Genomic DNA, 16,418 nt, shown 5'->3' with positions numbered 1-16,418 from the left:
AAATTTGGAATTAGTAGAAAATTTAAAAAAACAAAAAAACAAACTGCAGTGGATAAATAAGGAGATGAAAAAGAAGCTGCAAAGGAAAAAGCAGTTGTATAAAATGTATAAGATTAATAACTCTAATGGTAATCATCAAGAATATAAGAGTATGGGGATGACCACCAAGAAGGATATTAGAGAAGCAAAATGGCAGTTAGAGAGGAATATAGCAGATAAACCAAAGAGATTATTTCAGTATTTTAGTAGAAAAAGAATAGTCAAGTAGGAGGTGAAGTGCACCAGGAATAGTAAAGGGGAAATTTACATGTACATTCAGTGAAACAGCAGATGCTCTAAACTCAAATTTTTCTGAGGTCTGCACATGTAAGTGGATAACGTGCCACCGGTAAAAGGGACTACTAAGGATTCACTGCATAAATTGGAAATAGGCTGAAATCAAACAAATTACCAAAACCAGATATTTCCTCTCAAATTCTTATGGAGGTTAGCAAGTACTTGTATAAACCCTTGATGCATATCTTTAGGAAGTCGCTGAGCACAGGGGTAATACTGATGTTGAAAAATAATAAATATTCATTATAAAAAATAGGTGATTGGGCAAATCCAAGCCACTGTAGGCCAGTAAGCTTAAATTACATCATTGGTAAATTAATGGAAGGAATTAACACTAGAATCCCTGAAGCCAATGAAAAAACTCCTGGGCCACCTGAAATTTCTTCGCACCTCATCATCAGCTCTTCTTGTTTTCTAAATGTGTCAAGCAGCACAGGCAGCAAGAGGCCTGCTCTCCCATCCCCCCACGGACGCAGAGCTGAAGTCTATCTGGGTGTGAGGTGCCTGGAATTGTATAGAGTAAATAATATATTGTCATTTGGAATGCATTTTGTGTGTGTCTACAATGATCTATGTAAACGTAGGATGACAGGAAATGTGAGGCAGGAATTGTCGAATACATAACTAAAACAGAATGTTTTAGTAATAATTGGTAAAATTTATTAACTGAGAGAATAAAACTGAATAAAAAATGCTAACTTTTGCAAGTACCATAAATTTATACCGGCTGTTACAGATTCAAATCAAATGTACTGTATATTTTTATTATATAATAATATTAAAAATAGCTGCACGCCTCTCAAAATGGTAAATGTTGGAGGACCCGAGTATCAAACCCACAACATCTTGATTATGAGACAGAAGTTCTTACCTCTTCACCACCCAAGCAGTTGTGTCAGCATTGTACCCTAACCCAATTACTTTTTCTTTTGGTATATTCTTAAATAAAAGCACACTTGTTATGTTATACAGTACTTTTATCTTTTGAGAAAGTGTGGACTTCCGTCTTCACACATTATACACTTCACGTCTACATTTTGTCAGTTATTACTAAAACGTGAAAAACGTTTGTTTTAGTTGTGTTCGCATTTCATGTCATCCTACACTTACATAGATTGCTGTAGACACTAAACACACATGAAATGCATGTGTTCCAAATAACAATATATTATTTACCCTATACAACTCCAGGCACCTCACACCCAGATAAACAGACTTGAACTCTGAGAATCTTCTGTGCGACTTAAGCTGCGTCGGTGGGGGATAGGATAGCACGCTGCTTGCTGCTTGTGCTGATTGACAGATTTGCAAAACAAAAGACGCTAATGGAGAGGTGCAAAGGAATTTAAGGTGGCCCAGGATTTTTTGTTTTAAAAGAAGTCATAGTGTATTTCAAGTTCCAGACATTAAGAAGGCTAACAGACTGTTAGGTTATATACAGGTACTGTAGCATTATGTGTAGAATACACATCAAAGGTGGTTATGCTCAAGCTTTATAAAGGACTGGAGTAATGTGTAGTTTTGTTCTCTGGGCTACAAAATAGACATAGAAACACTACAAAAAGTCCACAGAAGAGCAACTAGGCTGATTGCAGGGGATGAGTTATGAGGAAAGCTGAAAAGGCTCAGCTGTTTTAATTTTAAGCAAAAGAAGGTTAATGTGATATGATTATAGTGTTTACAATTAAGAAAGGAATTAATACAGTGGATTGAGACTGTTTATAATAAGTTTACGAAGATCATAGGGACACAGCTGGAAACATGTTAAGGGTAAATTTTGTACAAATGTTTTTCCTTCACATAGAGTACCACAGACACATGGAATTGGAGTTACCAGGTAGTGTGGTAGGCAGTAGGACTTTAGGGACCTTCAAAATGCAACTTGATGTTATTTTGGAGGAACTAAGTGGATAGGACTGGAAAGTATTGTTTGGCTGAATGGGCTATTCTCATCTAAACTTTTCAATTGTTCTAACTAAGGCTTATTCTATTGCCAACAATAGAGCACTCATACCTTACAAAAATGAACAGCACTACCAAAATCAGTGTTATTGCCCACTAGAAATCTCTTGTCCATTGCATTTTCTGGAGAAATGCATATGTACTGCATTTTCTCATGTTAAAAATACCTCTGTTGAACATTTGATTTTCCACATGCCCTACAATTCATCCTTATGTACTACGCATCCTTCAGCACAAAATTCACTTAAATATTGCAGGCACAAACAAAGAACGTTACAAAGTATAACAGAAGTATAACAGGTTTGAAGTAAAGCACCATTAGCAAATTGTTGAATTATTTAATACCCTATAAAGTGCATATAAATAATTAATTTTTTACTTGTTTCATAGATTGTACAATAACATATGGAATGATTTATTGTTATTATGAACTTTATTGTTACTGCTTAAAATATTAATACAAATGAATTCCTTTTTCCAAAAAAGGGTATTTTCCTCTTCTTCCTGCACATGCACTGTTTCATGCATAAATTGATAATAAATATAAGTATCCAACTATATTACTGACACATTGAAAGTTATCTAATGGACAACACAATTGTTGTATATCAGTAGTCATCTTATTACTCTTCTTCTTCCTCTTGATCTTTCCCACTTCTATATGTGGTTGATGTGCAACCTTCTCCAAACAGCTTGGTCCTGCACCTCTTTTACTATTCAAGCCCTTTTCCTTCAGATCTTTTATTTTTTCCATTCACCTCTACATTTACTTTCTTTTACACTGTACTCCCATTCCCATCACTTTTTTTGCCTACACATTGTCTTGCCTCCATGTCCACACCACTTAGGCCTAGTTTCCAGTACTTGCTTAGATTTCACACCTACTTTTGTTGTACATTTGATTGTTTCATTTCTTATTATGTCCTTTTTTGTAAATCCACACATTCAGCTCAACATATTTATTTCTGCCACATCTAACTTCTCTCCCGTTACTATCCATTTCTCAGGTCCATACATCATTGCTGGTCTTACCACTGTCTTAAAAACATTACCTTTTAACTGTGCATTCATTATTTGATCTCACAATACTCCTGACACCACCTTCCAATTGTTCCATCCACACTGCACTCAGTGAGTTATCTCTGCATCTAGTTTTTCATCTCAGGCTACCACTGATCCTAGATATTTAAATGTATCCATTCTTATCAAAAGCTTTGCAGGCTAACTTCTGAATTCTGATCATCATTAAATCTCAAATATTCTGTCTTATTCCTATTTATCTTCAAAACTCTATCTTCCAAAGACCTTCAACATTCTTCCATTTTCCTTTCCACTTCCTCTTTTCTGGTGTTACACAACACAATCTCATCAGCAAAAAGCAAAGGGGGATTGGTCTTTAATCCCATGACTCGTCATATCTATAACAAGATCACAATTTTTTTTAAGATTTAAAAAAAATGTGGTGCATACGTGTTCTAACTGGGATCTGGTCAGTTACCCCAATACTGCTTTCAATCCTAGCCCTCACTCCCTCGTACTGTATATATCCTGGACAATCCACACATACTTCTCTCGTACTCCTTTTTCTCTCATGCATCTCCAGACCTCTTGATGTGGTACTTTATCATAAGATTTCTCCAAATCAATAAACACAATATGCAGACCTTTGTTTTTCTTAAAGCTTTTCTATGAGATATATTTATCTCTAGTCATGGCAGTAAAGGGAAACATATTGAAGAATTGTGAGTTGCTCTTCTTTCTCGTCTTCTTAATTTAGTTAGTTTAATTAATTTTTAGTTTTAGTTAGGGTTTTGTGGGGTCAGACACTGTCATGGCAGTCTTGTGCTCAATGCAGGAGTCCATCTTGTATATGATGGCAGTGCATTAAATGGCCCACTTATGCACACAACCACACTTATCTTTACATTGAGACAGTCATTAGACACAAAGATGTGCAAACTCTAGAGAGACAATATTCAAGTATAGCATTTAAAATTGTGGACACTAATTTCATGAAGCAGTAGTGCTAACCATTGTTATTGTGTCTAATTGCCTGCTCTTTAGATAGAACTTTATTTGTCCCCAAGGGATAATATGGTATTTTGTAGGTGCTCATTCAGTTATTAAATAAACACACACTATGTTCTGAACACACATGAGAATGACTAATAAGGAAAAAAATAAAAGGGAAGAAAACTTCTGACCTGAAGTCACAGCGAGGCATTATACAGGTGTATTGTCATTGTTGTAAAGGTATGCCCCAGTACCGTTTCTTAACACAATTCTGCTTAATGATTTGTTGACTGAAAGTATTCAGTGTTAGTGTGTCAGAGACAGAATGTGCAGTACAGTTCATAATGGCACTCAGTTTTGTTTTAATTCTCTCCGTAATTGTTACTCCAGGGAGTCTAGGATCATTCCATAACTGTGGCCTCTCCTGAAGTAATGTTACCAGCCTAGCTCACTATGGTGTTTAGAATTGTATTGTCAATCACTAAAGAATATCATTTTAGAAAATGTGAACAATGTCATCACCAACATTAGATGAATGTAATTGTCTAAGAAAGAGTCTCCTATTCCCTTAATTATGTAGTTCCTTTGTGATATTAGACCAGTCCAGCCTGTCATTGATTTGGACCTCCAAGTGCTTATAGCACTGCATCACCTCTACATCTTCTCCCTGAGTACTGACCAGATGTAGAGGTTCTTTGGAGTGGTAAAAGTCAATAACCAGTTCCTTGCTTTTACTGCACCAAGAAACAGTACTCCACCTGATTCCTGTGCTCTCATTTCCTCCTTAGCCATCATCTAAAAATTTCTGCAAGATGACATGGCCTGGTGTTATAGTCTTGAGATGTGCAGAGTGAAGAGAAAAGGAGATGGGACTGTTTCATGCAAGTGCTCCAGTGTTGCTCACATTCATATCGAAGACACACTCCTTGAGTCTGGCAAACTGCAATCTGCCAGACAAATAGTTCCAAGCTGACTTACCCCTTAATAGCCATGGCCAGATGGTAGTGAAGGCATAAAAACATAACCCTCACAGTTCTACCAGCTTTGTCCAGGTGAGAATAAGCCTTGTGGATCAGAGATAATTGTATTCAACACTGCAATGTTTGTCCAATAGGCAAACTGCATTTTTGTCCAAATAGGCTACCATAAGAGGAATCGTATATTCCAGGACTAGTCTCGCAAAGATGTGAGACGTAGGTACCTGCCTTCTTCAGAATTGGAACAATGCAGAATGTTTCCAACAGCAGTGACACTTTCTGGAGCCTTAGTGACGGACTGAACAGGTGACAAAGGATACCACAAAGTTGGTCCGCACAGGCCTTAACTCGGTGACTCACTCCATTTAGTCCCACACCTTTTCCTTTGTGTAGCTCCTCAGTTGTCCCCTCACTTGGTCATCAGTTATGGAGAGCCCATACTGATGGTTAGAGGTGGACTCATTACTGGCCATTTCACAATGATAGTAGTAGTTGTTGATGAAGTGTAGGGATGGTGTGGGGGGATTGGTCATTGGAGGAAAGTGGCAGTAAAAATGTGCATCTATTTAAAAACTGCTTAAGGGTATTAGCTTTCTTTCTTTTTCACTATAAAAACTAAAACATCCAGAAGAAAAAACAAACTGTTCTAACATTCTTGATTTGAAGAACTCCTACATAAATTTGCATTTTTCATGAAATGAATATTGTGTATTGGTACTCCTTTGTTGTCGCTGTCAGTGAAAGTCACAAGTCCGATCTGCCCACTGTCACAAATTGTAGTATGTCACTGCTGGGCTTACACAAAAATAAAGGGAGCAGCACAATTAAATAATTTTCCTAGTGACATTTATTTATACAGTTAAAAAACAAATTCCTAAAACATTCCTGACAAAAAGAATCTGTCTTGCAGAAAGAAGAATAGTAAAAATACTGCATAAAAAAAAAAATGGTTTTGTTAGCTGCACCAGTACCTTCCATTGTGTCACCCTTTACAAACATGACTGTGACTCTCACTTTGAATTAATCAAATCACAGGCAATATGTAATAACATATAAAAGCCATATGCAATTCACTAACTGTCCATACACACAGAGTTAATTTTCTAGTGCTATGGAACGTCCATTTTCATACATTAAGTAAACTATATAACACACATGGCTGCCAGCTTGAACCCCGCAAGAATATCTGGGATTTTTATGAGTGTTCAATATACACATCCTGCATCCTTCTTAGTAATGTAAAGGTCATAACTGCATCTTGTATCTCAATGTTCTGAGCCAGTTCATGTTCTCAGGACATTGTATGAAGTCCATTAAGCAAATCCTGTGTCACTTTAATACAGGTATCATTCAAAATTGTCAGAATGGTCAAACTCCAGCCTGTGTTACAAGTTACTGCTGTTATCATGATTCTTGGAGGCATTGTAAAAACGAAAACAACACATTTTGGCATCTTTGACCAAATGAGAAGAGGAAGTATATGGTACTGTACATTTATACCTAAACAAGAATTGTGTCTCATTGCACCCTAAATGGAAAGAAATGCCATATGAAAATAATATATTGATTCTCATCACTGAAAAGAAGATGCCCTTTAATTAAAAAAAAAATAAAAATTCTAAATGAGACCTCTCATATACTGTATCTGGGATACCTGTGCCTTAAGAATAATCCTTTGTTTTTTGGGGTGTCTGTTCTTTTTCTATTCACTGTAAGAAGTTTTGTGTAAGTTTAATATACTATAATTCACTGTTGATGGACAATCAAGTAGTTTATTTTCATGCGTACATATTACCATAAAATTCTTATCTTTTTAGAACAATTGACAAAATTCCAATAAAAAATAGGTTTACTTTGCAACACATATATAAATACTTATATACAATATATGCAGTAGGTATCTGCAAGTATTACATATTTATACACACAGCATTTGTTGTTATGATTGACCATTTAGAAACCTTTTGACTTTTGGGTAGAAACTTTACCTGAATCTACTAGTCTGCTGACAATGGCCCTGAACTATTTGGTAGAAGGAAGGAGTAAAACATGGATAATATTTAATTATACTGTTTGCCTTATTTGGGCAGTAAACATTGTGTAATTCGTGAAATGAAGGCTAGTGGGGTTTAACATTGTTCTGTACTGTCTTCAGTACCCTCTGCAGTATTTTAAGTTCTTAAGCCAAACTGGTTCATTTGGATACTCCATTGTGCACTAGTATAAATATGTGAGAACAGATGGAGAAATGCAAGCTATCCTGTTCTCAGACATTTGAGATACAATAAATTAAATTGAATAGCATTAAAATGCTTTTATAAACGGTCATATTACAGTATTATTTTATTTACATGCACATATATGTGTGCATATTTTAGTACATTGGCAATAAAGGATATAATTAGGTTATTAGAAATAAACTTGATGCATGATTTTTTTTTTCTCCAGCTCTTGGAGTTTTTTTTTGTTTTTTCTGTCCACCCTGGCCATCGGATCTTACTTATTCTATGTTAATTAATGTTGACTTATGTTTATTTTTTATTGTGTCTTCTATTTTTTGATTCATTTTGTAAAGCACTTCTTAGCTACATTTTTTTGTATGAATATGTGCTATATAAATAAATGTTGATTGATTAGGATTAAAAGTCAAGACGGAGATAAAGAATTTTGGGGTAACTATTGACTCTGACCTGAGTTTTAAATCACATATTAATCAGACAGCATTTTTTCAGTTAAGTAATATATAGCAAAAGTTAGACCTCTTATAACATTGCAAGATGCTGAAAAATTACTTCATGCTTTTGTTTTCAGTCAGTTAGATTACTGTAATGCACTCCTCTCAGGGCTACTAAAAAAGGACATCAATCGATTGCAACTAGTACAGAATGCAGCTCCTAGAATCTTATCTTGGAAACGAAAATCCAAGCACATCACCCCAGTTTTGATGTCACTACACTGGTTACCTGTGTCATTTAGAATTGACTTTAAAATACTGCTTATTGTTTACAAAGCCATAAATAATCTGCTCCATCTTATATTTCGGAATGTCTTACACCTTACACTCCAAATCGTAACCTTAGATCTTCAAATGAGTGTCCACTTAGTATTCCAAGAACTAAACTTAAAAGAAGTAATGAGGCGGCATTCTGCTGTTATGCACCTAAAATCTGGAACAGCTTGTAAATAGGAATTCGCCAGGCTAATACAGTGGAACACTTTAAAACACTGCTGAAAACACTCTACTTTAACATGGCTTTCTCATAGCTTCATCTTCGTTAAATCCTGATGCTCTGTTTATTCAATTAATTATCATTATTCATGGTGGCTCCAAAATCCGTACTAACCCCTACTTTCTATTCTGTTCTTTTTCCGGTTTTCTATGGTAAATGGTAAATGGTAAATGGCCTGTATTTGATATGGTGGTGATCTGCGCCACCACCACCACCTAATCAAAGCACCATGATGTCCCTACATGGATGAATTAAAGGCCAGAAGTCCACATGACCATCATCATCAGATTCTTCCATGAGAACCCTGAATACAATGAGGACTGATTGAGGTCATGTTACGTAGAATGCCTAGAGGGAGCTGGGTGGTCTTGTGGCCTCTGAACCCCTGCAGATTTATTTTTTTTCTGCAGCCGTCTGGATTTTTTTTTTTTCTGCCCTCCCTGGCCATCGGACCTTACTTTTATTCTATGTTAATTAGTGTTCCCTAATTTTAAAGCACTTTCATCTACATTGTTTGTATGAAAATGTGCTATATAAATAAATGTTTTTGGTATTGTGTGTATTGTGAATACCACAGGGGTTGAACAGGGATCTCAAACAAAAGAGGGGATGGCTCCTTACCCAGACGGGAGGCTGCAACCAGGCAGATGGGCATCCCGATCAGAAGAGAGGAAGTAGCCAGACCCAGAAGTGATGGTTGGAGTGGATGGATGGACAGCCCACTGGAAGATGTCACAAGGGACTCTTTATTCTCCCAGGACACTAGATGGCAGCGGCCCTGAATATCTGTGCTCAATAGGGCATACTGGGAAGTGTAGTCTGGCAGCACAGCCCTTTTGGGGGTCTGTGGGTGCCGCAAGGGGGCACTCCAGGGAGATGCGCGCCCTAATAAATCGAACTTGCATGTAATCAGGAAGTACTTCCATTTGGGTCAGTATCCTTGGCACCAAAAGTACTCCTGGGCCCTTAATAAAAGAGACTGCACTCCCTTACCTGGATGAGTTGGAACTCGGAGGACATGGAGCAACACTTGACCAGAGGAGGGCAGTGCGGTAGGGAGAAGAGAGTATTGTGGAAAAAGAGAGAGAGAAAACATGTGTTTGTGCTGATTTTTGGAAGTATTTTGTAATAAACCTTTCATCATTTGAACCCAGGACTGTGCTGGCTGGTGTGTTTGTATTGGAGTTCAGGGCTCGCTAATGACCTGGTTCTTTTACAGTGTGTGTGTGTATACAGTATATATGTGTGTGTGTATATATATAGCCATGGTCAAGAAATGTCATGGAGCCCACAATAAATGTGATGGAGCCAGCTGGACTCTAGGTTTACGCAAAAAGTTTTAATACTAGAATTACCAAAGCCAACGAAAAAACTTGTAAATCTGGCCCATCTTAAATCCCTTTGCACTTCTCAGTCAGCATCTTTTGTCTTGTAAATGTGCCGATCAAGACAAGCAGCAAGCAGCCTACTATTTCATCCCCCCACCGCTGCAGAATGGCCACAGAGTTCTCCCTGTTCCAGCCTTCATTATCTGGGAGTGAAATGCTGGAGTTTTAAAATGGAAATAATAGATTATTTGGAACACGTGCATTTCATGTGTGTTCCGTTTCTACAATAATCTGTGTAAACACATTGTTAAAACAAATGTTTTGCACATTTTAGTAACAAATGACAAAATGTAGACATAAACTAAATGTGTAAAGCCTGAAGTGCAAAGATTAAAAACACTTTAACAAAAGGTACAAGGCTGATGCAATAGCTTCTGTGGCGCAGTGGTAAGAATTGCTGACTTACAATTAAAGAGTCCCCGGTTCGATCCTGACTGCCTCATATATTTAACGTTTTGAGTAGTGAACTGCTGTTATTGTTAGTATTATACAATAAACACATACATTTGATTTGCTTCTGTAACAGCCACTGTATAGTAATTGTAAAAGTTACCTTTTTTTCACTTTTATTCTCTCAGTCACAATCATGAATGTCTCTGACCAAACAATCAGAAATAGACTTCATGATTGTGGCTTGAGGGTTCGACGTCTTGTACTCACTGCCTGGTACAGTGGAGCGCAATTGGCATTTTCCATAGAATACCGGAATTGGCAGGTCCACCACTGGTGCCTTGTGCTTTTCACAGATGTGAGCTGGTTCATTGTGTGACAGATATGAAAGGGTCTGGAGAAGCCGTGGAGAATGTTATGCTGCTTGTAACATCATTCAGAATGACTGGTTTGGTGGCAGGTCAGTGATGGTCTGGGGAGGTATATCCATGGAGGGACCCACAGACCTCTACAGGCTAGACAACGGCACCTTGACTGCCATTAGGTATCGGTATGAAATCCTTGGACCCATTGTCAGACCCTGTGCTGGTACAATGGGTCCTGGGTTCCTGCCTGGCCTCATGTGGGATGAGAGTAGTCCCTGAACTAGCCACACAGTTCCACAGCATGATGGAACCTCCACCATATTTGACAGTAGGTAGCAGATGTTTTTCTTGGAATGCAGTGTTGTTCTTCCGCCATGCAGAGTGCTTTTAGTTATGACCACATAACTCAATTTTTGTCTCATCAGTCCAAAGCACTTTGTTCCAAAATGAATCTGGCTTGTCTAAATGAGCATTTGCATACAACAAGCGACTCTGTTTGTGGTGTGAGTGCAGAAAGGGCTTCTTTCTCATCACCCTGCCATACAGATGTTCTTTGTGCAAATTGTGTTGAATTGAAGAACGATGTAAAGATACACCATCTGCAGCAAGATGTTCTTGCAGGTCTTTGGAGGTGATCTGTGGGTTGTCTGTAACCATTCTCATAATCCTGCGCATTGCCACTCCTGTATTTTTCTTGGCCCGCTGGACCTTGGGTTTAACAGCAACTGTGCCTGTGGCCTTCCATTTCCTGATTACATTCCTTACAGTTGAAACTGACAGTTTAAACCTCTGAGATATCTTTTTGTAGCCTTCCCCTAAACCATGATACTGAACAATCTTTGTTTTCAGATCTTTTGAGAGTTGCTTTGAGGATCCCATGCTGTCACTCTTCAGAGGAGAGTCAAAGGGAAGCACAACTTGCAATTGACCACCTTAAATACCTTTTCTCATGATTGGACACACTTGTCTATGAAGTTCAAGGCTTATCGTGCTAATCCAACCAATTTGGTGTTGCGAGTAATCAGTATTGAGCAGTTACATGCATTCAAATCAGCAAAATTACAAGAGGAACCACATTTTTGCACATCCAGTTTTTCACATTTGATTTAATTTCATAAAACTAAATTACTGCTTTACTAAAAATCTTTGTTTGGAAAACACCCCAGTACTTAGATGTTCCTAGGAAATGAAAGACATACCACTGTTATCTTTTTTTGTTGAAAGTAGAATAAATTATCATGCAGACTGAGGGGGGTTCTCAAGCTTTTTCATATATGACTGTATTAAAAAGTAATATGACATTCTCCATTCATCTCTGTTGCCCTTTTAAACTAATCAATTTAGGTATGTTTACAAGCTTTAAATTTTACTTCGTTGGCCATGCTCTCTTTCTTAGGGGAGGAGGTTAAGCTGTTTTCATCCTATTTTTTTTTTTTTTTTGTAAAAATTGATTTATTTGTATGGAATGATTACAATAAAATTTATAAAATTAAAAAAAGACATTGAAAAGATAAAAGATCCTTGTATTTACATTTATTGGATTAATTAAAAGATGAGATGATGTCCAGGGGTCTTCCTTGTAATGCAGATATATTTAAAATTGCATCTAATGTGTAGGTTTAATACAGATATGAGTGTGCAGCTGCAAAGTGCTAAAATATTCATTTCTACAGAAGCCATTTTTAAAATAAACAATGAGAGTCACATTTTTTATTATTCTGAAGTTTATCTTTTAAAAAACATTTTCAATGAAAGACATCTCAATTATAAAATGTCATATTTATTAAAAACAAAAATTACTGAGCGCTTCAGGGAGCTGGAAATGGCTAAATTTTTGTTTTCAGTCTCTGATTCACACAACTTACTTGGCATCTAAATATATGTATCTTTACCTAATTTTCATATGCAGCAAGTCTTGCATAACAGTCTTATATAAGCTTGCTCTGTTATAGACATTTCTGTTTCTTCAAGCTGAATGCTAATTAGTTTGTATATTTATATGTATATAGATATATAAAGTGGTAGTGCAAAGCTAAAATGATGAAGCAAAATCTATACTTAAAAGTGGTACGATAGTCTCAAACAGTATTTTTTCTCTTCACACTGAAGTAATATATCAACAAAAACAAAACGGATTACTATAATCGAAGAAAACATTTTAACAACTTCTATAGCCAAGAGCTATAGATAAGGCTCCATAATTTGGCAGCTGCTTTCCCACATTGCTACCTGAAGGTTACAAATTTAAGAATAATTAGGGAGTCTTTTCTTTTTAAAGTGTAGTTGCATAAATGATGCTGATGAAGTTCACATTTTTAAAAACTTTAAATGTAAAACACAGTAGCTCCTATTTCATGAAGTATGTGAAAAATTTTAAACTAAACAATTTGTACTGATTGTGAATGATTGTAAACATGATTTTCAATATTATTGCCCATTTGTTTTATGAATCTTCTGTCAGAATTTCTTTTTTTCACCAAATATAAGAATTAAATTTTGCATTGTGTTATTAGAAATGGATTAAGTTTCTTCTACTTAAGTAAGATGAATCTTTATGCAAGCAATGTAGTATAGAATAACACAATATATTTTTAATGTTATCCTATCTAGTGTTTCTCCAGATTTTGTTGTTTGTTGGACGGAAGTGACTTTAGATCCAAGGTAGTCTGAAAGAAATACTTTCAAACTTCTGTTGCACTACACTCAGAATAATTTATTTTTAAAAGATAGTTTTTGAAGCTCATGATAAATTTTATTTTGTTTAACTTCACTCCCAGCCCCCAGCTTGTTTCTCAAACTTCTCCATTTTGGTTGCCCAACTCAAATACAGCTTAAATATTACATCTTCTCCCTCCTCAATTTCATACAGTATATTGTTTTCCAAATTAAAAGCTTACTTAAAACTTCAGGCTGGCCCTCCTCTGAGTTGCCCCAAGGGGATTTTTCTGCCCCAGCATGCACATGATCTTTGAGGTAAGTGGGTACCTTCCAGTCACAGACAGAATATCATCAAACTGTTTTCCTTACAGGTTCTTCAGCCACTGATTTACTGCCTTTATATCACTTGTTCTGCGACTTGGCAGGTGTCAGTTCAGGCGGAGAGACTGGTACTTATTTCCGTTATGAATGGAATAACTTCATTATGCTCTGCATTATACAGGGGATGGATCTGATCCTCCCCTGATTGTCAAAGCAATACCTGTCCATACTTTGTTTCTAATCTCCAAGACACTGGACCTGTTCAATTAGAATACCAGGTATACATTTGTCTCCTCCTATCTGATACCCCCTCACATATACTGGCTTTGACTCATGAAAGTTATGGCCTTTTGTTTAGCTTGCTTTTTCCACTCTTTATTGGCCAAAGATTGGTAAACCAAATCCAAATGTGTTCTCAGTATGTAATTAATGAATAACTTCACTGGAATTACACCTGTAATGGTTTAGGGGGTTGGTTGATCTTGTAGACTACCTCTTTAAATGTTCACACTGCACATTCTGCTAGGTTATTGGAGGCTGAATGGTATGGAGTGGTGGCTTTGTGCTTGATTCCATTCCTCTTAAGAAAAACAAAAACTCAAATGCCACACTAACCAAGCCTGAAACCATTATTCTATCAAATTTCAAGAAAGCCTGAGCATGTGCCATAAGTCCCAGACATAGAAAAGGCTGGAGAAGCTGAACATCTCACCACAGGGGAAGGGCCTAGCCATCCCTCTGTCCCATCTCTTAGGTGAATGCATTGACTTGCAAAATGATGTGGCCTCCACTCAGTGCAGTGATCTAATCCTGAACACATGCTTTGATAAACCAAGGACACCAGACTAAGGAAAGGTTTATACTTCACGCGACGCATGCTTCAGTGGATGCTACTGGTATGCAAGCCTTTTCCTATTTATTCTTCTCAAAGATTCCACCTGGTGGCAGTGCAAGATATCATCACGGTGAGAAAATGTTTGGCTTCACTGTGTTGTGAATTGTCTGAAACATCCATTAAATTCTGAGAACACTTTACCACAATATCTCTGGAAAGAATGTTTAATGATTGCAGCCATCAATCCAGGGATGTGCCAATTCCAGCAAGCATAGGGCGCAAGAAAGTGAGAAAATCCCTGGACGGGGCATCAGCTCATCAGAAGGTGAAGACAAGCATAAGATGATGTTTACGAAGATCTGCTTTAATGATAAAGTAAACTACGAGGTTAATGTGTACATTTTGAGATTAAAGCCGGAATTTCCACTTTAATCACAAAACAGACCTTTTCACCATGCCCTTAAATTTTTTTTCTGTGACTCAAATATGCTGCCAAACATTCTGATGCTGTTGTGAAGGTACAACAAAATAAATAAAATAAAAGACAGCACAGAAGATGGTATGTGAGACCTTTAAAATGTATCATGTCATTATGCTGGGGAGCATTTGAATATAAAAGCACTATAAATGCATTTGTATGTCTGTATTTTGCTTCACCACATCAAACCATTCATCAAACATGGAAGCACGCACATTGATCCCGATCTGCATAGTGGCTTTCTGTCACTTGTAGATAGTAAACAGAGACTCTGACATCACATTCTGACTTTTATTACACAGTGCCCCCCAGCTTTTTGCTGGTACTGCAACACGTGCATGCATCGTGTTAATTTCTGTGGATATGCTAAGAGGACCCTTCAAATGAACGGTGGGAACGCGTGGCAGCCATGATGCGTGCGTGTTTGTGTTCTGAGTACTGCCAACCTTTTTGTACCAGTGGGCCCTGAAGATGAGCATTGCCGGCCAATGGGAACCATGGACAGGATTTCAACGTACTTGTATTGGTCATGCTGGACAAGAAACGCGACTTTTTGGGTCTAAGGTTGTTCAGAATACCAAAAGGATGGATTTGTGAAATGGGGGACTAAAGTGGCAGTAGGTCCAATTCCAGTGAGGGAAGAACCATTTCAAAATGAGGGCTGTTTTGTAAAGAGTAAAACTGGGCAAAGATACATTCTGGTCTTAAAGGATTGTACAACAGAATGGTCGGATGCAGTCCCATAGCAAACATGAAGAAGCACAATATAGTGAGGACACTGGGAATGTTGTTTCCCAAAACACATACTGCTGAGAGGGGTAGACCTTTATGATCCTGCCTTAGTTAGTTGGGCTCTCTGCCTCCAAAAAAAGCCACACCCTTTCTTCTGTAGACAAATGTAAGTTCAACAGATGCTGAATTGTATCAATGGTTGCCCCACCTGCTTTTTGTCCTGAGGGAGGACAAGTGGCAAAGTACCTTGAGCAAAGGAGAGAAGGTACTGATTTTTAAACCCAGCTCCCAAGACTGTTTTGTGCACAAATGGCAGGGGCCATTCAAGGTGAATGAGCAAAAAAGTCCTGCTCATTTTGAGGTATGTTGACCAGAAGAAGTTAAGGAGACAAAACAGATTTTTATAATAATGTTTTGAAGCTGTGCCAATAAAAACAAAAAGTGTACCAAATACCAAAATAAAAATGCAAGCAAGTCTTTTCCTAATAGACTCAGGAAAGGGATGGAATCAGTCTGCCTGGATATATCATCTGCAAACATGTATTATGGTAACTTCTTTAAAGAGTCAGCAGTCTGATTGGTAGCAGAAATTGTGAACTGTGAAATGGGGGAAAAGAAAAGGGCATTTATTTGAATATAAAAACTGAAAATAATGGATAGGAAGTTGCCAGAGTGTGTTTTTAGTGTAGGCAATTCTGCATTGGAGTTGGAGGTGTTTTTCTGGATGGAATGT

The sequence above is a fragment of the Polypterus senegalus genome, chromosome 3 (genome assembly GCF_016835505.1).
Source record: "Polypterus senegalus isolate Bchr_013 chromosome 3, ASM1683550v1, whole genome shotgun sequence".
NCBI lineage: Eukaryota > Metazoa > Chordata > Cladistia > Polypteriformes > Polypteridae > Polypterus > Polypterus senegalus.
The sequence above is the reverse complement of the archived record's forward strand: the minus strand, read 5'-3'. Positions refer to the sequence as shown.